This window comes from Corvus cornix, chromosome 1 (assembly GCF_000738735.6).
Source record: "Corvus cornix cornix isolate S_Up_H32 chromosome 1, ASM73873v5, whole genome shotgun sequence".
NCBI lineage: Eukaryota > Metazoa > Chordata > Aves > Passeriformes > Corvidae > Corvus > Corvus cornix.
The window spans coordinates 8,195,030-8,219,753 of NC_046332.1; positions in this window are offsets into that span (position 1 = coordinate 8,195,030).

Sequence of the window (24,724 nt, forward strand, 5' to 3'; positions counted from 1 at the left end):
CACAGCTCTTTTGCAATCTCTGCATCCTTGGAGATTGTTGAGAAGATTATTCCTCATCAATTTAGCAGCTTTTCAAATGCTTATAGCAGGGATTGGGCTTTAAAAAAAAAAATGCCGCCATTCAATTCTAATCTTCTTCTGTCTTCATGCTATTGCAAAACGACCCGTAATAGCAATGATTAGGAACTCCTGCATGAAAAGATAAAGTTTACTTTGTTCTTCTTTGAAAGGTATTTTGAGCCCATGTGAGCCTCGGCTGATGTTTGGTAGCACTCTTTCTGGTCAGACTGCTTAATTTCAGTAGGGGCACTTAAAAGAAACTCCAAACTTATATTTTACTTATTATGCTTTAATACACACAATTTGTGCAGTTTACTTTTCTCATTTTGACTGATTTTGCCCTAAGATGGGGGACTAACCTCTTCCTGCTTCCTCTCTCCTTCTTTACTTCAGCAATTGCATGCACTGTCTTCGACAATTTTCCACTCATCTAAAAATCCACAACTTTAGTAGCAACAGGAAATATTAATCGAATGCTTAATCAAGGCTGCTTACCACAGTGTCTAGCAAATTCCTGTCAATATTCTGCTTTTTGCATGAAATAATAATACAGTACAGCAAGGGCTTGATGGAACCTTCTGAAACTACCAGTGCTCCTACCACCATGAGCCTTTATTAGAAATAAAACCCTATAAATTAAAAGAATAAAGATATTGATTATCTTTAAAGTAAAGTTTTTTCACCAGAAATATTCTTCCCCACTGTCTCATTCCTCTGCAGCTGTTTGTGTATTCTCCAGCATTACTCTTGGTTCAAAACCAGGGCTTATTGACTTTATGGTAACAAATTAAATGACTGGCCTTCTGTGTTATACAGCTACAAAAAGGAAAATCAATTCTCCCTCACACTTCATAATACACCTTCACACTCCTTAGGAGATTTTAGTGTGGACAAGTCTTTTAGCCCCCTGAAATATGTTCTTGGACAGTTGGGTTTGTGCTTCCCTAAGAATACCTATTTGGTTTTTTATACTGGTTATTTCAGATCCCATTATGGTGTTTCTCTTAGGCAAATGTATTAAGAGACCATTAAAGCACTGTCTCATCTCAAGGTTGTTATTGAAAAAAGGGTTCTAATAGCCAAACCTCCCCAGCTACAGAAAAAGTCAATAAAATGGTCAGCTCTTCCTTTTAAGAAATTAATGTTTTTAAAAAATATGAGCTAGACAAAGTGGCATCCACATTCTCTTGTTTTGGATTTTTTTACAGCTTGATCATTCAGTTATATTGCTTTTTGATTGATCTGTTATTTACTAGCAGCAGAAGTATGTTTTCAGGTCTTTTGCATAGGTTTAATCTTGTGATGGAAATCATATGTTTGAAACTAATAATCATTGCTCTTTCAAGAACAGCTTTAACCTTTTTAGTTTTAAATAAGTTTTGTTATTATTTTAATTTATGACAAATTTAAGTGGGTTTTGCATGAAGACACTACTGAAATTAATGTGTATAATAAAATATTCTCTAGAAGCACAACAATTTAAATATGTTGCATTCAATGTATGAGACAAAAATGTATTAAAAAATTCCATTACTCTCCCTTACAAATAAAGACATCAATACAAATATGATGAATATAAATATGCATGATGCTAGAAAAATTTCACAAAAAGAAAAATGTGATAATGAAGGTAGATTTTCTTCCTAAACCAGATGAAGTTGCAGTTCCTTGATCTTATAAATAACTAATAAATAAACAATTGCATTTGAAGTTTTCCACATCAGCTATGCAATCTGAAAATAATTACCTCCTATTCTCTTCTGAGCTTGGCTAGATTTGGAATACATATTATGTTAATTTGTTTTCTTTCATTTTATTATATTTTCTATAACTCTGGTGTTCAGTAAAATTACTATTCACTTCCTATGGAAAGAGTAAATGTTTATTTATTTTCCTCTTACTTATTGATAAATAGCCTTTTTTTTTAATGCAGCTACCTCCTCCATGATGGTATCTCATCACAGGTATTTATAACCCCAAACACTTAATACTAGGCCTAGCACAGAGCTCACAGAAGGCCTTTCTTAAATATTTTTCTTGTAGTGACATGCCTGCAATGATATTTATACTCTTTTCACAATCAGAGAAGAGAAAAGAGAAGAGAAAAGAGAAGAGAAGAGAAGAGAAGAGAAGAGAAGAGAAGAGAAGAGAAGAGAAGAGAAGAGAAGAGAATGTTTATTTGGAATATTTATTTGTTCTACGGTCACAACTTTTGCTGGTTACTTATTCTGTAGTTTGGGAAACTGAAGAAAAATGTTTCATCATAGGCAGCTTTTACAGCATCTTTTAAACCACCTGGTGATTTGAAGACTCTTCAGTCCAAATGAACTATGAATGTGTTTTTTGCAGCTGTGGGACATGGTAGTACCACCTATTTGTATGGAATTAATGTTTACTTTCTATACTTTCACTGTAGAGAGGTGAAATCTAATTATCTTAGTTGCTTTCAACTGCTCTGTCTCCCCTAACCCCATAAAGCTCCTCTCTACACCTTGTACAAATAACATGAATATCTTTTGTGTCACTTGATGGGGAACAGGAGTACCTATTTCTCAGCAGAAACCAGTCATTCTGTAGACTCTTAAGATTTTCTCCAAGCTCTTTACAACATATAAATAAACATACAAAAAATTCCAATATTAAATTCTAGCTTGTTAAGGTTTTTTTGCTTTCTTATTTGTGTCATCTTTAGCATTAAAGACCTGGGCAACACCAATATTTGCAGGCTAATTGCAAATGGTAAAGAAGAGTTGAACACAAGCCCTTTATGCTTCTCTGTTCTTCTTAACTATTTTTCTCTAGTGTGCTTTTCCCTGTGCCCTTTATTAACACTGACAATCAAAGGAGGCAGAATCTTGTGATTAGTTTTTGCAATCCAACACAGTCCAATCATGTGATTTGTTGCATACCTGTGCTAGCCTGGGACTTCAAACAAGCAAACAATTCTAAATTGGTATTTACTGCACTTGAACAAGGTGAGATTTTCTTTAATTAGACAGAAGTGAACATGGATGGAAAAATATTGTTGGATTTACACAGACTTAACGGATGAGGTGTTCTCAGTGTGTCACTAAACGTTTTTTAATCTGAGGCCGTTTGATTTTTTTTACCTTTACTGCTTAATCCTTATCAGCCCCAAAGGTGAAGAAATGTGATACAGTAAACGAACTAGGGTAGGTGAGATACAGGCAAACTTGCAATTTTTGTAATTCTTTTGGTTGCTGAAGCTTGAAAGGTGGACCCTGACTTTTCCTCCCTCAGATAATATCCAGGGAGCATCTCAGCACAAACTCTACCATATTAATTACGTAATGCTGAACTGATGGAGAAATTTTACTTTGTTTAACAGGGAAAAATTCCACCAGGTAAAAAATATTCTGAAGAGCTTAGATGCTTTTTGAAATTGTTTAGTGAATTGTGTTACAATTTTCACGTCTATTTGCCACTCATGTTTATAATCTTAAATTAAAAAAAAGAGTCAGACTTTACCGTCTGACCCATGAAAATAAAAATGTAGTCTTTTTTATAAATATTTTCACCAATTCCCACTGTTCGAGCTTCAGATAATTCATTGTTTGTGATTATTCTTTATGAATAACAATACCTATCCAGGTGACTGAGGATTGAGCCAGGACTGAGTGATGACTGAGGGATTGCTTGTTCAAAATTCACCTCTACAATTCCATGTCAACGTTCCAAAACAAAGGCATGTATTTACTCATTTTTTCTTCATACTCTAAATCAAAACTAATCCCTGAAATGCCAAGTTTGTCTTTTTCCTTTCACTTTGCCTCCTCTCCAAGCCTCCTTTAATTGTTCTACATATTTATTCTGGTTTTTTAATAAATCTTAATGCACCTTAAATGCTAGGAGATAAAAGACTCTAAATTATAGCCATGTATAGAAAACGCCTTTCAGGAAAACGTACAAAATGAGTCAGGGAAAAGGGTGTAAATTAGGAAACAATTAAGTGCTCTGTAAATATCAGGTGAGAGTGAAGACCTGTGAAATGGAGGAGCGTCTGTGCTGATGTTCCTGACCCCTGCTCTATGGGATAAAGAGGAATAGCTCAGCAGCCTCTGCTGCTGGTGTAGAGGCAGCTCTGCGTGCCCTGTCTGCTGCTGGGGGTAAAAGGGCGGCTTCAGATTCTGCACACATGGGCTAGAAGAATTCTGCTCACTGAAGTTGAGTGAGCAGAATTCTTTATGGAACTGTGTGTTTCTAAATTACTATTTGGATTCTCTTATGTAGCTATCTCACCAGCTTTGATGGCAATGTTAGGCAGTTTTCTTTAAACAGAAATGTAAAATAACTCAAAGGTAATATGTTTAAATAAAGTTTAGACATTTGGATTTGGGTTTCTAACTCTTCACTTCTTCAATTAATTTTATTTCAAAATATGTATCTGAAAATGTATATATTTACATTGCAGCTTACACAGGCACTTTAGTCTTAAAGAAGGTTACAGCATCCAATGTTGCAATTGAATCTGCAAACCCCACATAAGTGAGCTTTGGATTCAGTAGCCAGATCTGATAAACTCTTCACCACCATAAAAAAACCCCATCCGTTCTAATAAAATAAAAATTTAGATCTTTAATTAGGAATTGGAAACAAGTTTTTAAAATTTGGAAAAAAACCAAAGCAACAACACAGGTTTGTGCTTTTCACAGCGCATGGTTTCTAAGCTATCATTTAAAACCATTTAAAAGTCTCAAATGGCCATTGGGATTTGAAGGGGATTGCAAAGGCCACTGGTTTCTTCCCACAGGAAAGGTTTTAGTGAACAATACTTCTTTGGTTTAGGGAAAATATAAAAGTTATATGTAATTTTGTTACTGCAACTTATTTTAAAAGAAATACACACCTGATACTTGTACATTTTAGTGTTACTTTCAGTTAATAGGTGGACACAGCTCAACAGGGGGGTGACAAATTAAAGACATTTTCTTCTTTCCAGCAGGTGACAATGGAAATGTTTTTATTCATATTTCAACAGTTTCAGGTGAGGTAATATTGCACTGGGACTCATATGATTAATTTATTAGAAGAATATATTTGAGATGCAAACTATGGAAGCCAGAATAAACATTTTCTCTTTTTATCTTATTTTACCTAAATCACTTGGGTTTTTTTTTAACTAAATACATTAATTAAATGAAAAATCAATAAATAATAAGATCCTGCTGTAAAACAGTCTATCAGTTTCTTTGAAGTACTACTAGAAACCAACACTTTCTATTTTCTTTGTGAGATTTGGGGGAACCTAACAAAGCCTGTATTGCATTTAAAAATATACAGTTACTTTCTGTGGTTTGTTGTTGTATTTTGGTTTTTGGTTTTGGGATTTTGTGGTTACTCTATTTTTTAATATTAAACCTTTTAAATATATTTGAAAAAGTTTCTAAATATTCAATATCAGTAGAAAATCAATTTGTATGGATGTAGAGTTAATTGAATATTCTACCCTACTTTGCTTTAATAAGTATTTTTCTGGTAATACATCAAGGAATATATAATGCACTTTACAGCTCAGCATGGATTTTCAACTTAATGACTCTCCTCTGGTTACGACACTGTCTATTCAAAATGATTTGTTTAGAAATACAGTAATTCCTTGGGTTTAGCTCACTTTTGAATTACTATAGGGGTCCAAAGCATTATGAGATGCTTCAATTAAATATGTAAGATGCAACTGAATGCTCCTCATGCTGTTCCCAGGTCATTCAGTTACATTTACCATGTAAGGCTTTTTATTCAGGCTGTTTTCACAACAGAAATGTAACAACTGCTTTTCCCTGAACAACTTTCGTATTGAGTTAGATAATCTTCTGCAGAAACTCATGTGGAATGAGACAGGAGGAGGAGTCTGCAGAGCACATCTAACTCTTGACCAAACACAAAGTGCTGGGGCTCCATTCAACACCAATGAAAATCTGAGTGGCACCCACTTGAAAAAATTACAGCACTTCTTATTCAATCAATTTCTGAGACATAAAGCTTCATGGATAAAGCCTCAAATGGATCTTGTCATATTTTTAAAACAAGTACAGGGATGGAAAGGAGGGATTGTGTACCAGTTCTCTGTTCCTCATCTGTATTTGAGCATCCATTGGATGCCACCAGGAGATCTGTCCATTCTTCTGGCAGCTTGACAAACTGGGGTTTATGAGATGTTAAATGTGCTGCAGCAGTCCCTGGATGAGCTCAAAAGAGACTGGGCTTCCATTAAGCGTGTCTGTGTATGCAGGGGGGAAGCAATTCTACATCCAGCTATCAGTGGAACTTCAAGTATGAGATTGTCTCAGTATGACTGAACTTTGCTTTCTGTACCTTTATCTTTTAAAAAACTTTGAATGTTGTGCTTCCTTGCAGAGAAAGCAGGAGACCTACCTTTGGTATAGAAAGGACAGTATAATTAGTTTCACTAAGCCCAGTTTTACTGTTAATTCAGATGTGAAACATGTAGCTAAGTCTGACTTGTTTATTTAAACATCTACTAAAAAAAGAAATGTCCTTACCTGCACCTCACCCACATAAGATGTATTTGCAGACCCAAACCTGTTCTGCAGTTGGGAGCCACTCCTGCTACTCACAGAATTCACTGAGGAGAGGGTCGGAAGAGCACTGTGTGTTTTATGGGATTATCCATCTGCAGGAGGAGGCATTGTTAAACACTTGGAGCTTTCTTGCTGACACGATGTATCAACTCCTTACATGAGATTTTACTCAGAACAGTTGTAAGTAATACCAAGTTCCTGATGCATTTAAGAGCTCTGCTTTTAGAAGTACATACCTAAGAAGAAATTTGAGAATTTATAATTCAGGTTTTCTTCAGTTTGTCTTTAGCCTCCTTTTTTATCATCCTTTAAATAGTTATCAGCTTTTATTTTCTCATAGTAGTAGCTATACATTTTTTGTTGCTAGATTTCTTACTATATATTTAAAAAGTGAGATGGTTAAAATAGAGGTTGGTTTCCTGTGGATAGCAGCAGGAGCTATGCTGCATCATTATTACATGTGGATTTCCTTTGTATGTGCTTAAAGCTTCCTGTGGCACTACTGTCATGCATTTCATAGACTAATCCAGCCTTCCATGTTTGCCAAAAACAAGGCAATTAAAATGTTCTTATGAACAACTGGGATAAGCTTGCAGAGTCTGGAGCATTTGTGGCCTAGAAACCAGGGAGATGAGTTATTAATGAAATGAATCATTAGATAATAGTCTCACATGAATTTTAAATGGAGTTTTCTAAAGTTCTCATGGGTATTAGGATGTGAAGTGACTTGTATTGACTTATAAAGAAAAATGCGAGGTGCTTTAGCAGAGAATTAGCTTAATAAGAGAATTAATTTTCTAAATACACCTCTCCAGAGTTAGTTTGCAATACCATTCTAGTTTAATTTCTGTTCTCACAGTTGATGTTGCTCAGAGCTGACACTCCTACCCTCATGACACTCTTATCTTCAAATTGCAGCCTAAGTAGTGGTGCTGCAATTCACCAAGGCAAATTTTCCCTCAGCTTTTAAGTGGGGACCAAGAATTGCTCATCTTAGCTCAATTACAGCAATTACTGAAACAAGTGGACTGATTCCTAAAGCTTGTGATTTCACCTTCACATAGGCAAAGCCTTACAATCTCAAACACAAATGAAGAGTCAGGATGTGGCCCAGAGGATCCATCCTCAGGAGAAAAATAAACAGGGTTTAACTTTTGTATGAAGTTCATCTTCACTTCCTTTGTCTGACAGGTAGCATTGCTGTTTGTTGGTAAAATTCATATCTCATATGAGGCAGTAATTTCAGAATGCTACAGATAACAAACTTCAATACTTGAGGCAAGTTTATTAGTAACACATCAAAATTTAGTTGATAGTGTTAAAGAACTGTACTACAGAGATTCTTTAGAGAAAGCAAGACTAAATGTGTCCTTTCTCTATTCTGGAAACCTAAGTGCATTTTTTTGGTAGGTAGCATAAACTTCTTTCAATTCCACTGAATTTTGACACCATACTGCACAGAATTTCCCAGGAACATTTTCCTACTCCTTTCTAAGAGTGCGCATGTAGCATAGTACCGTATAATGAACAAAGTTTTCTAAAAGAAAACGTCCATACTCTCATTTTCTTTTCTGTTCAATTCAATTTCTTCTCATAGGACTCAATCTTTTGAAGCAAAGTATTGTTCTCCATGGCTGAAAAGGCAGTGCATATTAAATGCATATGCCTATAAAGACTTTATCTGGAGAACTGTGTTGTTCTAACCTGTAGATGCTCCTTTATGATTCATTTTCCTAACTCAGCTTTGGTTTCTACAGTGTTTTTCATAATGGAGATGAATGATTGACTTTAAAAAGCTAAGTGAATGATTTGTTGATGGAAAAATTTATTTTGAGGATGTATGGAATATCATTGGATTCTATATTAAAGCTACATCTTAGGAGAATAAATGTAGTTTGTGATCACAGGTAATTACAGAAACCAGCAGAACACCAGAAACTGCCTTTTGCCCTCTCAGCTCTGAGAATCAAAATTTCCAACTCAAGGCAATGTACAAAAAATGGTTTTGCTGATGAATTTGAACAGAACTAGAGCAGAGTCCTGCAGCCAGTTAGGTTAATAAGAAAAAATGTTATTACCTCTTTCCCCAAGGATGCCATTAATTTACCACTGGCAAGCTATCATTAGTGCTGTGTGAAATGACTAATTCTCCCTCAGGAGCTGCTCACATACGAGGCGAGGGGTTTTCCGTGAGTGTTCACAAGCCTGTGTGAACCATAGGTTAGACTTTCGCTGCAAGTGCTAGGAAAAAGCTGCATGTGGATTGCTGCTTTTTCTTCCAGTGTTGTGACCTTTAAAACACTTCAGAATTAAACCTTCAAGACTAACTTGAGAGAAAGAATCAAGCACCTTTACAGCTCCAGAAATGCTTGCTCTTTCTTGCTCAGCTCTTACCTGCACTTGTGTAACACTACCAGAAGACCCTATGTCTCTCATGATTCTGCTGAAGTCGAGAACAACGCTTCTTTTTGTTTGAAAAACAAAACCAACAAGCAAAAACCTCCCAAACCCACGGGTGATTTTTCTCCACTTTTCCACTTTATTTTTTTCTTAGTCCAAAAACTAAACTTCTGTTTTTGAGCTTTATTACACTGCTGCTTTTCCACGTATTGTCTGTGAAATACAGGCATACATGTAAAACTGATTTTTTAAAGATTCATCACAATAGAAACTCAAGTGCTGCAATTAGTAGACTAATGTCACTGGAGAAATCCAGAAAGGATTCAAGATATTTATTTGCAGAGGAAGGTCAACAGAATCCAACACTAACTGTCATACCCCAATTTTCTTTAAAAGAAAAAAAAAACCAAAACAAACCAAAAAACTCCTAAGTTGCTTAATTCAGCTCGCATATCAGCACCAAATAGTTGGAGGAGAAGAAAAAGGAAACAAGGAGCCTATGGTCTAAAATGAGATCAATTGCCTGAAAAAATCTATAATTTATTCTTTACCTATTTGGTTTGTTGAAATTAAGCTGGTAATTAAACGGCCTCTTATTAGAAAAGTGGTTGAGGGAGAAAAGGGACCTGAAAGAACTATTTATTTTTTGGGTGGGAGTGTCTTTTTGTTGTGGGGTTTGTTGTTTGGTTTGGGGGTTTGTTTGTTTGGGGGAGTGTTGTTTGGTATTTTCTTAGTGTTTTGCTCTGTTGAGATGGTTTTGCAGGGTTCTGTTTTATTCTGCATGCAGGTAGTGCCAAGGACACGCCATAATCATCTGGGCACAGTGTCAGAGACTGAAATATTATAATTTATGACTTAAACATTTTCTTGAAGGACTTTTAAAACTGTATTACAAAAGCTGCAGAGAAGACTACCACACCCTGAATGAGGTCCTGACTGAGGCCTTACACCACTCACTGATGAAGATAAGATAAAGTAACAACTCAGGGCTGGGGACATTCACAAAGCACAGGCTTAACACCTCCAAGGTGGAGACCACAGCCCCAGGGCTATCAGCTGCCAGGCTCCAACAGACCTGGGGTAGCAAGGGGTGCAGGGAGGAGAGGCTTTGGGTATCTGGGAAAAGCCTCTGGTCAGAGGGGCAGTGACTGCCCATCCTCCACTGTGCAGAGGAGCCCAGCTCAGGGGTCCTCACCGGGGGAGGGGGGGAAGCTTATCCACAGCAGGAGGGGGTGACATGGCCCATCACAGGGGCCCCCCTCAAAGGGCTCCCCAGACCCTGCACCAGAGCACCAGAGATGATGCAACAGACCCTCAGTGTTGCAAGGGACAGTGTCAAGCCGGCCCCTGCAGGGGAGACACGTGGGTGCTCCCACCTGGCCCACAGCGTGTATTAATCCACGGGATTCTGTGCTCTGTGGCAGGGTGGCCACAGCAGCGACAGGGGACCCTCACCACCAGCAGAGCAGATGGAGGGGAGCAACGAGGTGTCATTGGGACCCTCAGATGGGTGATTTGCTTCCACCTAACCCCTGTCACCTCTCCCTGTTCCCCCACCCCCCATTTTTCTTTCCTTCTTTCCTTCTTTCCTTCTTTCCTTCTTTCCTTCTTTCCTTCTTTCCTTCTTTCCTTCTTTCCTTCTTTCCTTCTTTCCTTCTTTCCTTCTTTCCCTCTTTTCTTTATCTTTCTTTCTTTCTTTCTTTCTCTTTGCCTCTCTACTATTAAACAAAATACATCAATTTTTTGGCATCAACATTTAACCTCATTTGGTTTTAGTCTCATTTCTGGGAATATTTTGAACCTTCTAAGTTCTTTCCGGTTTATGCACAGAGACTTAGCTTGCTTTGCTTTTCTGGGTTTAAACCAAATCATAACAGGCAGGGTGTCAGATGTTAGTAGGAATGACTTGGCCTTCCCCTGATACTTTTCTATGTCACTTAGTAGTACAAGCAGCCATTGTGCTCTCAGTGTCCAAATTATCTGACACTATTTTTTAGAAACAGTTTGACAAAAAGTACATCACAGTATTTGAAGACTTTCAGTAGCTCTGATGCCGTGTTCCCAACCCATAATTCTGCATTGGGTCTAGTCCTATTCATGGCTTTTAGAGTGTCAGTGTGTGTAGATTATGCTGTTAACCAAATATTAAGAAAAATCTAGATTACATCCAACTCTTCTTGAGAGAACAAGAGGAACACTTTGAGTGAGAAACTGCCAACACCAGAACAATTAGGGAAATAAAGGAAAACATACCCAGAGGCAGTGGGAATATTGCCAGTGGTTTCTGTAAGCCAGGACATACCTCTGATCATCATAAAAAGTTTAGGCATTCTTTAGTTCCTGAATATGCTGAAGACAGCAATACTTCCTGAAAAGCTTAGGGATAGAAATTATTATTAATTTAACTGACACTAGTTGATTTTTTCATGCAATAATCCAAAATTATCACTAATGGCAATATTGATCAACTTCAAAAAAAAAAAAAAATCCACCACTAAAATATTCCTTTGAGGTTCAGGTTAACACTGAAAACTTGTTTTACAGAGCCTTTTAAAACTTCTAATTTTTGATAGCATTTGACATTTATATTGCATTTCAGTTGTTCCAACACAGTTCTGTTGCTTCTATGAAGTTAATACCAAAACATTTGCATTTTTAAAGCTATTTTTTGGTAATCAAAATAACAAGGGTAACTATAGGAATAGGACAGTAGAAGTAATTACATGATTAATTTAAAGAGATTTTTTCTCACTCCTGCTAAATTCATAAAATTATAAAGTAACTTCCTAGTGTTAAATACAGAGAGAAAGAAATCACATATACATAAATGAATAATTGTATGTGCATCTTTAATCCTCTGAATTATGTCTTCAAAGGGCACCTTATCAAACAGTGATCTTTAATTTTTTGGAGGCGAAGTTGAAAAAAACCCCTCTCAATCTCTCTCTCTCTCATTACTCTCTTCCTTTCTCTCTTCCCTTTTATCCAAAATCCACTGCCATGTGCTTATGGAGTAGGTCAGGGACTAACATAAATTTTCATGCCAAATGTGAATTTACTAATAAAACTTTGTGATTTTTTGTGGATCCTCTTACTTTTGCCACTCCTTTCAACCACAAGCATTTATGAGTCTTGAGTGCTCCCTTCCCCCTAAGGGTGGGATGTCACAAGTAGAAATATTTTTTCTTTAAATGTGAATACATGACAGGGACTATGTCATTGTAAGAGCTGTGATCATCATGAAATAATATTTTTTAAAAAAATCTAATTTTTATGAAATTACATAAAGATACAATTCTGTCCTCATCTAAGTATACTTAAAGTTCATAAAAACAACCACAAAACTAAGGCAGGACTATTCAATGATAACTTTGAATAATTAAAATTGTGCAGATTCTGAATTTCAGGTTTTCAGCACCAAGCGACAGACAGTCATTTCTCCTGACAAATTTATCCTACATCTAGTAGCAGTGCTGGACCATTTAATGCAGATATGATACTCCCCAGAAAGTGGGAAAATGGAGTTTAACAAAGTTCCAGAAGCTCTGGATATGAGTAGTAATCCTGCAAAAACTTGTGGAGAGCTTCTAGCAAATCTGTTGCATACATAATACACCTTATCTCTGCAAGTAGGAACTAGGAGCCGAGACTTGAAAAGCAATAATAGGATCACATCAGAAATCTAATCAAGAAAGGAGATAACACCATAACAAGCTGTTGGTAGAGCCAAAGAAGAGTTTTACTTGAGTTTTGTGCTAACATTTAGTCATGAGCACGTTGAAATACCCACCTGTAGAATCCCCCATCTCACATAAACTCCTTCCCCATAGCGGATGCACAGTAAAATACTTGAGGATTTTAATAATCAGGATAATGAAATGGAAACAAAGGAAACTGTAGCCATTGCTTAGAGCTTTAGCTTGTTGCATATGTGGGAAATGTTGAACCTTCCCTGTTGGAAGCCTACAAAAGCAAGTAGCTGGCATACTGAGGCTGTGCCAGCTGCGTGGATTTACCACCCAGCACCCAGCTCAGCACAGACATGAAATAAATATCTTGACTCTGTGTGTGGATTGGCTTCTTGCAAACCAGGCAAAACAGCCCATATTTGGGACAACAAATCGAGGTTGTGCTTTCGCCAGGGTAACAGAGATGGGATTTTTTTCTACTGTCAGATAGAAACCACTGGAAGAAAGCACTATTTAAACTAATTTAAAGCATTATTTAAACTAATTTATGTCAAAGGGGACCGTCCCTCACACCTGCCTCTCCAACCAAATTTCTCAAAGGAAACGAGTTCCAATTGCAAGTCGCTTTGAATAATTTCACATTTTTCAAGTCTTTTGGATATTGTTATTCAAGTCCACCCGTCTGTTACATGCATATCTTTCTGTGGAGTGACAGCTGCTTCTTGCAATTGTGTGCTTTTTTTTTTTCTGGAAAAACAATCCAGGATGAAACAGCAAACCTTTTAATTAAAGCCCTGTTTAGCATAGTGAAAGAGAAATGGCACATGTGAGAACTGATTACCTGGGGGACTGAGAGCTCAAAAAGCTGCAGAAAACATGCCTGAAGAGAGAGTGGAGATCACTTGTTCTTTCTTCTGGAAGATGCAGAAAGCTGAGGGGAATGGGAGTCCCCCATTTGAGAGATTTGGGATTTGAAGAGCCCGTGCACAACAGAATTCTGGAGGTGGTTGATCTGGTGTCCTCCAGCACTGTATTTTCTGGGCTGGGGGTGCTGCTGCCTGTGTGCAGCCCTGCTCCAAAGAGGGAGGGAAGATGATGGAGTTGTGCTGCTTCAGCCTCTTCTCCCATCTCCAACCTCCAGGCAGTGAAAAGGGGAAATTTGCCTCCTGCCTACCCCCAGTGTAATTCCCACAGGTGGGCTCAGGTCCCAGCAGTTCCAAAGGATCACACTGATGATTGGTGTCCACACAGACCATGCTACTGGGTCTCACCAGATCAGGACAATGTCCATTTGCTTTCACCTACCTGGAAACAAAAATATTTTCATATTTATTTTCTTGAATTGGAAATAGATTTTTATGTGTAGGAACATCCCTGCAATGGAAGGTTGCTCTCGGGATGGTTTCAGCTAGTTGGTGTGCATTTGATCAAAGCTGAGTGGAGGACTGTGCAGTGGATCATACATACAAGTGAAAAGGGCAAAGAACACAGAAATAATAGATCAGATTTTTAAAATCATCTGCTCTTTCCTGTGACAACATTGCTTTCTGTTGTGTCATGATACTTCCTATCATTCATTAGATTTCAACCAACATGAAGAATTTTGTTATGTTAAGAGCTATTGTTAATAAAGGACTCTATAATCTATCTCAGTGTGTATTTAAAATAACTCTATAATTACAGTTGATGAGAGAGAGTGCTAAACATCTTTGTTCTGTAGAAGTTCAGTCATTTGTCTTGAAAATACAAATTGACTCCCAGGGTACAGTATTGAAATGTAAGCACATCTGGGGAGCAAATTGGAAGGCTTAAGCTTCTTTGTTTAAAACAATTCTTCAGAAAGCAACAAAAGACTTGCCCAGTCAAGTCACAGATCAGTAATGGCATCTCTTTCTGTATTTTTAGCATCATGTATCTGTTGCCTGTAGTAGTTAATCTGATTCATCACCTTGCTACATTCTGAACGTCATAAATTTTGCATACTAAGATATTACTGGAATTCTAGTAAAGGTTGGTTTTTTTTTTCCTTAGGAAGGATGATGATGTGGGTTATTATTATGTGCATTAAAAAGTTTATCATAAGCAGACTAACTGCCTGTGAAATATTACTGAGAGCATACTAACTAAACTGGGTTTTGTATAGGTAATACTTTGTGAAAACCTTGGCTCTAATGTGATCTGGTAAATTCCCCTATAGCCTGCCAATTTCCAGTCACAGGCAATGAAAGTGAACCACTTGGTTCAGAGACAAACACTGCAGACCCAAAAATATTTTGTCTTCATTTAAACCTTAATCCATTTAAATGGAATCTGCACTGTAATAGCAGCTCTAAATCACAGAAACGGGAATAGTGTTAACAACAGGACATTATCTTTTATTGAGGGCAAGCAGCAGGGTTGCTGCTAATGAGGACATCACCAATTTATCAGCTAAAGGTCAATCTAAAAGGATTCCTGCCCTCTGCCTGTCCCCCGCCCCAATGTTTTTTTACTCTATGCTCTTCTGTCTGGATCCTGGATCATTTTTGTCAATCATACTGTGCTATGACAGGAGACATCTTCATGCAAAATCTGCATAATGTTTACAAGAAGTACAGATTTACTTAGCTGGGAAATCCTGTTTTCCTCCTCCTATTTTAATGTCCTGCCATTTTCCTTAAAGATTCTGTTCATTTTTAAATCTTAACACAAAAGAAATCTTTGATGGTATGAATTTCTTGGGGACTGGTAGATTTTTACTGGAATAAAACGGAAAAGGATTCACTATCCTTCATGTATTATGTGGCTATCAAAGACAAGAGCTTCCTAATTCAATATTGAAAATGACAGGTGCATATCTTCAAAAGGCTTCTTGATTGCAAAAATATGAAATAAGTAAGATATAACTCATTGCTTACAGTGGTATTTTAAAGATTAGATCAATTAAATCACAACCTATTCCACAGTAAAATCAAATTTAGATTTTATCATAAGAATTTAATTACTTTTTCCCTTCTCAAGCTTGTGCCATATATTGGCTATAGCATGGTACCCAGAAAGAGATTTTCTCTTTCTTTAGTGGAGCTGTCAAACTCACATGGCTCCTTTCCACAGGAGCTGCCTGGTGTGGTGTGCCTTTGCACTTGCCAAGGAATGAGACCTTGAGAATCAGCAAAAAGAAACAACATGTTTTCCTGCACCTCACTGGGAAGATGCTGCTCTGTTTGAAGCTGTGTATCAGCTACTTATAATTTCATTATCTTTGCACATAAGGCACTTGGTTTCGGTGATATTTTTGCCTTTCCTAATTTTGTTTGTTTTAATCCATTAGAAGCTCAAGTCTTCATCTTGATTCTTGTATCACTTTTTTTTTTCCCTTTGTCATTTCACCATATATGGGTTAGTACCTTAGGGACAGCAATTTAAAAATAATTTTGACAAGAATTTGTCCAACCTAAACCTCCCCTGATGCAGTTTGAGGCCATTTCCTCCCATCCTATTGCTGATTTCCTGGGAGAAGAGATCAACCCCACCTGGCTACAATCTCCTTTCAAGTAGTTGTAGCACCGTCTCTCCGAACCTCCTTTTCCCCTGGAAATGTTTTCACTGTTTCCATTTCAAAACAGTGCTCGGTGTAAATGGACCTTTTTAAATGAAAAATGAAAACTTAGCATTTATGCACAGAAAATCCCAAACGTGGTCAATCCACTATTTAGGACTGTTAATTCAAAGTAAGGCCACACTTTCATGCAGACTTGCTCTGTTCTAATGCTACAATCCCTGTGACTGTACCCAGGAGTGCCTCAATGACAACACTATGCCAGATTGGGTACAAGATCTGAGTTACCAGCTTCAAAGGAAACAAGAATACAATAGTGATCATGATGATAAATACTGGTCTCAGCACATGTTGTTAAATTATTAGGTTTTTAAACTAATTTACTTAGTGGATGCTCCTAAACAAGTTAAAAATGGGTGATATATTGATTTTGCTTAATCTTGTGAGAAATCAATTTAACCAAGGTTGATGTTTCAGGTTTAAAACAATATAAGAGTGTCTACACAGGAGTTTCACACCACTTTAACTAAATTAATCTTGAACCAATTTAATTTGGGCAGGTATAATGTTTTGGACAGGAAACACTGAATAAAATGCTTAAATGTAAGAATAAAGTGGTTCTAACCCCAAATTAATGATCAGACTCTGCCTCCAGTTACTTGTCGTGCTCCATTAAAATTAGTAGGATTGTGCTACATCTGGAGAAACAACCCTCAGCCAAAGCTTTGCCTTTCTGAAAAGCATTGGTCTTTTTGAGGTGTGACTTCATCTAGATGACAGGTGAAGAGGGAAGGCTTTAGGTTTTTTATATGTAGATAGATCTTCAATTTAATGCTGCCAGACTTCGAGGTGGGTGTGAGTAAATTCCACATGGTGGCAGGGAAGAGGGAAAGAAGAAAATAAAATATAATTATGGGCTACATGTTTAAATTCTGATTCGGGCTGATTTCTTGACTCTTCCTTTTTAATAATTTGTTAGATAATCTATTTTGTAGAAACTGCATGTAGAGGATTCATAGGTTTTTTTCTTGCTTTACCTTTTGTGCAAGGCCAGGAGCATAAGTGCTGCTTGATAAATCTTAACAATAATAAAGATCAATGGACATGAGTATATTTATTGCTGTTTGTAAACAAAAAATATAAAATGCTATCTCAACTGCTGTAAAAAGTGTTGATGAAGCTCATTTAATTCATAGATATTGCTGATATTTTAATTCAGTGGTAGCACTGGGATGAGAGAAACATATATCTCTCTGAATTTACATCTGCAGCAAAATGAGAGCTACTGGAAATATGGCTTGAGAGCAAGCTTGCTGCTAGTTTACAAGAGCCGAATCCTACTTTCACTTGATTAATAATGGGAAAAGTCTCCATTTAAAAATTCAGTCCTATAGTTTATAGTTTGTCACAAATGCCAGAAAAATAATATTGCAGATAAAACTGTATGCCACTGCCCCTATAGGCACAATGTTACAGAATAAATATGAGAGTAGTAGGCCTGGTTTTAACTTAACAGTTTTAGAAAATTTACTGTGGCAGGTCTAGCTGGGCATATTTCTCCTCTGAATGACTCAAAAATTGGAAAGGGCAAAAATCCTCAATACTCACATGAGAAGGATGTGCTCCTTTTTTAGACTCCTTTTCAGCTCCCTCCCAAAAGATATTTTCCTTGTTAAGAAAGAACTGAAATTACTTGAAATCACATCATTACATCAGCCATATTTTTTTCTGATATGTTTCCGTATCTTGAAACTAAGTGTCATGCATCTTCTCAAACTGAAGAAATGGAGAACAACTTAAATCTTGTCTTTCAAAAATGAAGGTCCAGTGAGAGGGAGAGAAATTTCCTGAAGTATTAGCAAATAGTCCAAACTTTTCAAGTTTGCTAAAGCTCAAGGTGCTTTTAGTGGCACCCAAATGTTAACACATATGGGCAATTTGCCACTGTCAAAAACACACATGCTGCTTTCTTAAAATTATTTTAAAGTACATATTTTATGGGCCAGAATGTATAATTGACTCTCTATTGGCTTGTTTCCACATTCTAAAACCTACTTTGTTCCAGATCTCCATTTTTGCTGCAGATGGTCAAGCCTCAAAAGAAGCTTGGTTTGGCCAAGAAGTGGCTTCCCAATCACAATTTGTTTTCCCTTGCCAGAAGTGGCATGAAATTCAGCTCTGAAATGGACTCTTTCTGACCACCATGTAAACATATTTCACTTATTTGATTGGGGTTTTTTTTGGGTTTTTTTGATACATCACACAGTGAGCTGATGTATCTGGGATATGCGATGGGGAAAGTTTGTTCAGCTCTTCATGCAGATATAAACTGAATGTAAAATTACTTAATGCAAATTTGAGCTGGCATAAGCAAGGCCAGGAAGTTCACCAGAGAATCAGACTCCTGCTTTGAGGCAGTGGGACTGGGCTGAGTTACCAGGGGTTTGCCTTCACCTTACCAGCTATGCTGGCTCTTTCACAGATGATAGAAGGCATTTGAAACCCCTTTTGTGGCAGCCAGGCAAGTTTGGCTCACAGAAGGTGACTCCCAGTACTTAAAGTCCCTAGTGTAAGATTTTTGCAAACATACATATCTTTCTCAGGGACCTTATGCATGTCACATTCAGCACCAGTAAGAACAGATTTTTTGGTTTATTGCATTTGATCTCCCACTGCTTTATAGCTCTGTTTGTTGTGCTAAGAGCTATAGCTTACAGTTTGTCAGCTTTACACCCTTTTTCATTATTTAGTCAGGTGTATGTTCTATTCTCATCAAATACCAGTAGCAATTTTGAAATATTTGGGGCCATGCCATAAAAGAAGTCAAAGTTGCAATATTCCATGCTGCTAATGGAATTAACTAGATTTTATGTTCTTTTTTTTCACACAGTTTGTTTAGTCCTAAGTCAGGAAACCCCAGTAATAGGCAAATAAGCAATGGGTTGGTAGCTGAACTCAGACACTGGAAAAACATTCCAGCATGGTTTAATTTAAATAGAATTTACCTCTTCTTCTTCTCCCCCTAAACAAAAACCTGAAGTGCTGTTGTTCTTTTTTTTTTTTTTTTTTTGCCCCTACATAAAAAAGAGTAATTTTAGCTCTTTTCTGAGGGGGTAAATTCCTAATATCTTTGTTTTCCTTCCCTCCCTCTGAAATCTAAAGCTCAAGTGAGACAAAAAGGACTGTGGCCTCTCCCACCAGCCCTGGAAGTGAAAGTAGCTTCCAGCTTCTGCCTGAGGGGTTTTAAAAAGGCCTCTTCTCCCACCCCTGCTTGTGGCTGCTCCCTTAGCCACTGACATCCCAGCTACTCTCATCCAGCCAACATAAATTTCTCCAGCTGGCACTGGCTTGTTCTGTAGCACAAGTGCTCACAGGGAACATAAACTGGAATCCCCTGTAACCTGTAATTGTAACTTGCTTCTCAAGTGAATATCCTGCTCACTGGAGTAAGTGATGTGGGAGTAAATTATGCAGCACAAAGCAGTTCTGGCTGGGGACTGTTCAGGGTGTGAGTTTCAGCCTTCTGTTGAAAAGTAAAGCCCTTTCATTGGGTATAGCAGACTTCATCCCCTTAGATTAATGCTATCATTCCACTGTCTTTGGGGGAAAAATATCCTTTTAGGCAAGCTTCATCTCTCTGCAGTTTTACATCCTGCACATAATGCATTAGAAAAGGACAATTAAAAAATATAGCAGACTAGATGAAAGGGTTGCTCTCTGCCCTCCTTTCCAATACGAGACTGCATGGTAAAGGTGTTTTCCTGGAAAGGGAATATATGAGTTTAATCTACTGAGGGAAAAGAAGGAAAGTAATTGATATTTTCCATATTTCTCTACTGAATTTCAGTGTGCTAATGCATTATCTGATCCATTCCAAACACATAAGGGTTGTAGCTCATGTGAAAGCCAGCTGTGTGATACATGTGCAATTTGTTCATAGTTTTCCAGACAGATTAGAGCCGCTGCACAAGAGCAGAAGCCCAGGGAGAAGATCTGCACTTGCACAGACACACGATCTTTACAAGCCTGTTGAGTATTGGACTGAGATTTCTGGAACTCATTCAATCAGGGATACAGCCTGTATAGCAACCCAGAGGAAAAGACAAAGTCTGGAACTCAGCTAAAACTTCCAAAGATAAAATAAATCAGCAAGAAAAAAAAAAAAAAAACAAACCCCACAAACAAAACCCAGGAAAAAAATCAGATCTGGTGACCTTGTTGCTTAAGCAAATTTGCACCCATTAGACTGAATTCTCCGAGTCCAATTGGTACATCCTGACCCTCTGCGTTTCCTAAATTACTTGTCTCAGGTCTGTGACTCCAGCTAAAAAGTGTAGCATGAAAAGTTGTGGAGATGATAGAAGGGAGAAGAAACTGAAAAAAACCCTCTATGTATCATTGAAATGGGGTTGCTGTTCCATTTGAGGAAAAGTTTGAAAGTATTATTTTGGACAGAGTTTAGCAATGAAGGGGAAAAACACCTCTTTCTTTAGTGAACTAAAATTCTTTGGTATTATAAGAATTCTCATTCATGCCTAACAAGACTAAATGCAGGGAATCAGAACTGGAGAGCTGGAACAGTAGGAATATTTTAAAGAATTTAATTTATTTCCAGCATGTTCAGTCTTTCATGTTTCAAACATATCACAACATATCATTTTAGAGTATTTTATTCTTCCAGTAGAGAGCAACTGAATTGATATGTTCTGTTCTGTGCATTTCTGGAACTCTTGCTATTTGGAACTAACACATTTCAACTGTATGACAACCTCTAAATGAGACCAAAAATAAATCAAATTTTGAAGGGTTGCCTTGGACACCTACAGAGGCTGGATGATTAAATGAAACTGAGTGAGTAACAGGTAGGGAGTAATATACTCAAAGAATTTTTATCTTTTTTTATGTTAAGGAAACTTCCCTATCCGACCATGCAGGAGCACTCTGGCAGTCACACCCGTACCACCTGAGCTGGGTGACTGAAAAGGGACCCTGAACAAAGGAACAAAGGAACCTCCGGGCTTTTAAATCCTCACGGCCTCAGTGTGCAAAAGTTCGGGGACAGTCGGCTTCTGCCATGCCTCTCAGTGTCCCTCTGTCCCCCTGTCCCCAGGCCCTTTGCTATGCAAAGTGTTGGTGGTTCACAGCCTCTTTTCTCGGGCCCCGCCCAGAGCCTGATCTGCAGCTACCCCAGCTACCCGCACCGAATGCTCCTCAACAGTTCTTCTCCCTTTGTTTTAACTGAGCACACCTGCTAACACACTAAAAGGGAAAACAGAAGCTTTTCAAGGCATTTCACCACTTCCCTTACATACATTATTACAAGTAATAAACTATTCCAGAATTAAGGCTAACAAGATTGTCAAGGCGAGGAAATTATTATCAATGTAAAATCACAAAGGATTCTCAAGTCAGTAACTACAAACTGATTATTCACTACTCATAGTGGGTCAAGCATCCAACTCCATCCAACAAGCTGGCCTCAGTTGGGATATAAGTTCCTGGTAGGTGCCTTCTGAAGAGCCCCTCTGTCCCCAAAAACTTATACACCTAATCAATTATATTCCCTCTAAAATGAGTGCCTCTCATTCAGTTGACTCTGGAACCTCATGTCTAGGTATGAATTCCTTCAGCAAGGCTTTACTGCTGCTCTTGTGTCAGCCCTCCTTTGTTAGAAAGGCTTCAGCCAGCCTGACAGCTGCTCTACTATCACCAGTAAATGTTTGAATCCAGCCATAGGTAGCACGTCTGCAGAGTTTGTGTACAGTCACTGAAAAGGGAAGTAGGTCCATGGCCATCCTCCTAACTCTGAGCTCACTCTGATACTTGGTAACTTCTGGCATGTTGGGCAACAGTTTATGATTCCCTTTTGGGGAGCATAAATTGCTAAATATTCTTTGGCAGAATTGGCTTTCCCCCAGTTGTTCATATTCCATCACTGTTTTGAGTTTCCTCTCACTTTTCCCATTGTCTCTTTACCTCTGGTGAGCAGTCCTTCTCACACATAGTTTTAGGGTCCATCAAATCTGGCCTTTCACTCTGGCCACCCCTCAGGGCCACAGCATCCCTCTAATTTGCCAAGGTCTCTCTGACTCATTCCCCTCTTCCCAGATGTGCTGCACACATCAGATACTCAATCTGCTCCTTGTGCACTCACCCTTGCCAAGAGTGCTCGTGCTTCTGCTACCTGTCCTTGGCTCACTGCAGAATTAAATTGGATCAAACCAGTTTAGACCAGTTCTGACCGGTTCAGCTTGATTCCAACCGGCTCCAACTGGTTCAAAACGGTTCCAACCAGCAGATCAGCTTGATCTGGGTGCCTCTGGAGGGAGACCCAGAACAAAGAAATCCCTGGGCGATTATACCCTTAAAACTTCTACACCTGCCCCTCACACACTCTTCAAGTGCCTCTTGGCACAGAGGTAATTTTTAGCCTCTGATCTTCTAACACCTTACTGGGTTCTTTCTCTGTGTCCATGCAGGCTGGCCATTAATTGTAATTACCTTGTCAAGTTGCAGCTTCTGCTGACAACTGTATCCTCCTTATATTCTGCTCTGTGTTTCCAGTGCCCCTGCCTGCCGGCAGAGCACAGGAAACTAAAGAAGGGCTACACTTAGGATAAATGTTAGCAACAACAAAAACATCAGTGTGTTATCAATATTCTTCTCATACTAAAGACAAAACACAGCATTATACCAGCTTCTAGGAAAACTACTGAGAAAATTACCTCTATTCTATCTGAAAACATACCTAGGTGTAAATTCTCAGCTTGCAGCCTGAAGTTTTAGCTACTACATTCCATATCACACAGCATTATAACTCAGTGTAACTCATTCAACTTAAAACTGATTTATTCTAAACAACCAATATCTCTCAGCAATATAATGAGAGAGTCCTTGGTAAAATCTGGTAAAATCATGCCGTTTCTTGTTTCTCTCTGCATTAAAATGATACATCTCCATCTTCTGGTATCCCTCTAGTTTTCCTGTTATATCAGGATATAGCTGCTTTTAAAACCAAAGCACAATAGGATTGCTGCTCCAGAACGGAGCCTGGTTTATTGCACTTCCTTTTATTCCTGCGATAACAGCAGGAGAGGTGAAGGGAGAAAGAGATCAGATGGGGAAAAAAAGAAGAATCGTGCTAAAATTAACACTTTTAACTCAAATTCCACTCTCTCCAGGACACACCAGCTGAATACTGTGTCTGGAGGTAAGTATGCTTGGGAGCCTAAAAGATTCCTGAAGAGAATACATTTAACGTTTCAGAGACCACAAGGAGCTTTACTTAAATCACTTGTCAGAGACACACATCTGCAGGTTTGACTGTTGAACTTCCCCCTTAGAATGTAGCATTTTATGAGACACACTAGGTGGGTGCTGACTCTTTATACAGTTTAACATCTCCCTCCAATGATGTGTTACTTCTATAACTAGAGCTCTCCTTTTGATCCCTCCAAGCCTAATTTTCTTTTGTATCTTGTGTTTGTTTTCATTAGGTTTCCATGGGAATCCTGGGCTTGTAATTGATTTCTTTGAAGTTCAGCAGCTCTATAAGTGGATGTGAAGCATTCTAGTTAGGATAGCTTCCACTACACTATACAATGCTACCCTCTAGTTCTTTTACAGTACAATAGCATCTTCCTTTAAATCTTTGTGCAGGTATAACAGACTAAAAACATGTCTAATACATCTGGACCAACTTTTTTTTTGTGTGAATGTTCTGGCTGTTGGCTCAGGGGAGAAAAAAAAAATCAACCTACTTCAGTGCACCTACTTTTGGAAGAAACAGGGCTTTCCAAGAGGGTTTGTCATCAAAATTAGAACAAGATCTGTTGAAAATATTTGCTGCTGTGGGAAGATGACATTTGCTGCTTGTCTTTTGCTGCTGTAAGCTCTCAAGGGTAAAACACTGTTCAAATTCAGCCCTTATATTTTGGGTGCTGAGCTGAACCGGCTACATTGCATCCTGCCTGATAAGTATTCAGCTCTCTGATCTAACTATTTTCTAGAATAGCAACAGGAACTAACATAACCCACAGGCAAAGCCACCTTTTTATCCAGTTACAAAGTGCTTAACTTGAAAACACAGTACACTGTTGACCTAATTAACCACCCATATGGAAGTGAGTTGTTAAGACAGTGATTTTCAACTGTGTGACATGACTAATATCCAGGCATTTTAGCATATTACATAGTTTCTCCTTTTGTGCTTCAGATACTGAAAGCTATGATTGAAATCACCCTATACCCTTGGCCAAGATTCCCTAAAACCAAGGTCGTCACTGATTTTTTTACCTGTTTGTCTCACTGCTCTGGACACAGCAACCTGGTGCAGATGCTCTGTGACGTGTAAGTGCATAACCCCCTTCGTCAGAAAGTGCTTGTTCCTTTGTAGATCAGAAAACAGACTGAGTAGAGAGAATTTCAGATGAAATATCTGGACTTTTCCAAGTTTCAAGAATAACACTGGGGTTAAT